Below are 2,379 nucleotides of genomic sequence, written 5' to 3' on the forward strand. Positions count from 1 at the left end.
GAGTGGATAATATCGCCTCAACAATATTTCACCAAGTGGATGGACGCAGAACCTCTCCGAATCGAACACCTCACCAACACAGTCATTGCTGAAATAATGGCTGAGTTCGACAAACAGTATCCCAAATATTCCCTTTGCACGAATGTACACATGTGCCACAAAGTTGGAAGACTTCAACAACATGGAATTCTACTGCGCGAGGAATTCCGAATCAGCAGAAGATATTCAAGGCGCGGACGACCAAACCTAACAAATTCAAGGAAGGAAATTTAGTTCTTAAAGCAACTAAGCGTGATCTCCATTCCGCAAGAAGCTCCAATTGGGAAGGACCTTTCATGATTGCAAGATCTATAACTGGAGGCTACTACAAACTTATCAACACAGATGGCAGGACCATGCCGATGATCCATGAGAATTGGCTTAAGGCATTTGACGCCTGAAATTATTGGGCATTTGAGGTACTGGGCGTTTGAGCATTCATGACGTCTGGGATTTAACATTTAGGATTTTCCTTCTTTGTATTTCAATTTCTCCAAAAAGTTTGCAATACTTGCATTAAGTATTTGCATTCATCAATTTATCAAAATTCAGTTTACTTAAAGAAAATCTCTATCAAACCCAAAGAAACTCCTCAATCATCTACTTATTCAAAACCAGTCAAAACTAAAAATAAAACCTCACATCTCTCAGAAGTTCAGAAGTTCAAGATATTATGAAAAGTAATCAAAGAAAATCATCAAAGAAAGATTTTTTCTCCTCTGCATCATTCAAGACTTGTAAAGCCGCCTTCTCCATGTTCAGCTCTTCAGTCAACCTGGCAATTTTGTTCTCCTTCTCCATCACAGCATCATTGGAAAATGGTATGTTATTCTCACATGAGTCCTTAATATCATTTATCTTCTTAGAAGCCACTTCACATTGAAGCCAAGTCTCTTAACATTCTCCAAGTTGAACTCCCAATCAAAGAGTACATCTGGAGTCACAGTATTTCTGGCCCTAGTGCATATATCACTTACAACACGCAAGAAAACACTTACTTGCATTTTTAAAGAATAAGCACGCTTTGGGTCTCTAGCAACGATGATGTGACCAAATTTTTTCCATATTTTCTCGTACAAGCCGACATATCCAATGGGAACACTAAATCCACCAACTAGTTCGTGATATGGGAGTGATGCATCAAATGGAGGATAAAATACAATCCATGCACTTGGGTATTCATGCACTACTATACGATTCTCAATCACCGGAGCCACTTCTACATCCATAGCAACAGTTTCTTCAGCTTCTTCAATGCGCGGTTCAGTTTCTTCCGTCGCTGAAGCAACAACAATTGAAGTCTCGGTCTCTTCAACGACATAAACAAAAACTCCCTAATGAATTTGAAGTGCAGATATGGTTTTTCCTTCATCAATAACCTCTTTGTTTCTCAATCCATCATTATTAGCTCCTTCATTATCAACTTCGGTATTTGACACCTAATAACGAAGATTACATGAGATTAGGATCATCCAAGCATGAAGCCAAAATAAATCATAAATTACAGCATACTAGTCGTCTAACATCATCAAAGTCTTTCATTATACATGCTAGATGTCAACAAATAACGTGAAAGTCACAAAAACACGTTTTACAACAAGCTCGCCTGAGAAGATTTCAAAACGATGAACTGGGAACAAATGGTAAAGAATCAAGGGTTGAGTTAGATACCATTCTCTTCGTATTGATGTTACCTACAACATGTCATAATTTCATACCAATCGGATGAACGAGCAAAAATCTGTGGTCGAAACATTGGACTACATGACAGCTGAAAATTTCCTGAAAGTCTCCTGGATGTTTACAATTTCGTATATTCCGACCCCTAAACGTGCTCAAAACTTAAAAATATTCCTTTTCAAAGCTTGTAAATTTCCTGGGATTAAAGATACATATGTGGATCACGAATATCTGACATCGTATGAAGATTATGCAGCATTTTGCTAAAGGGCTGAACTCTGAAATTTCTGGTGACGTATTTTGATGAAACTTTTCGTATATTCACATGAATTATCATTAATTCATAAGACAAGAAATTTATGCTTATTTGGATAAAATGCAAGAGAAGTACTTACTTGGGTGGTATCCGAAGTGTTCGAGGACCCTGGATTGCCCGTATCAACATCAAGAGCACCATTGCTTTCATTCGGTTTTGAACCCTGGGAATTTTATTTATCACCATTTTCAGAGGATGAGCGAACATCACCAGCACTCTCCATCTCCATGGCGACATCCTCCTGGATATATTCTTAACAATTAGTGTTTTATCTATAAAGCACCACGGTTAGTTACTCAAAGAAATACTTACGGGCTCTTCTTCGTCACTCAATTCAGAAACCG

This window comes from Papaver somniferum, chromosome 2 (assembly GCF_003573695.1).
Source record: "Papaver somniferum cultivar HN1 chromosome 2, ASM357369v1, whole genome shotgun sequence".
Taxonomy (NCBI): Eukaryota; Viridiplantae; Streptophyta; class Magnoliopsida; order Ranunculales; family Papaveraceae; genus Papaver; species Papaver somniferum.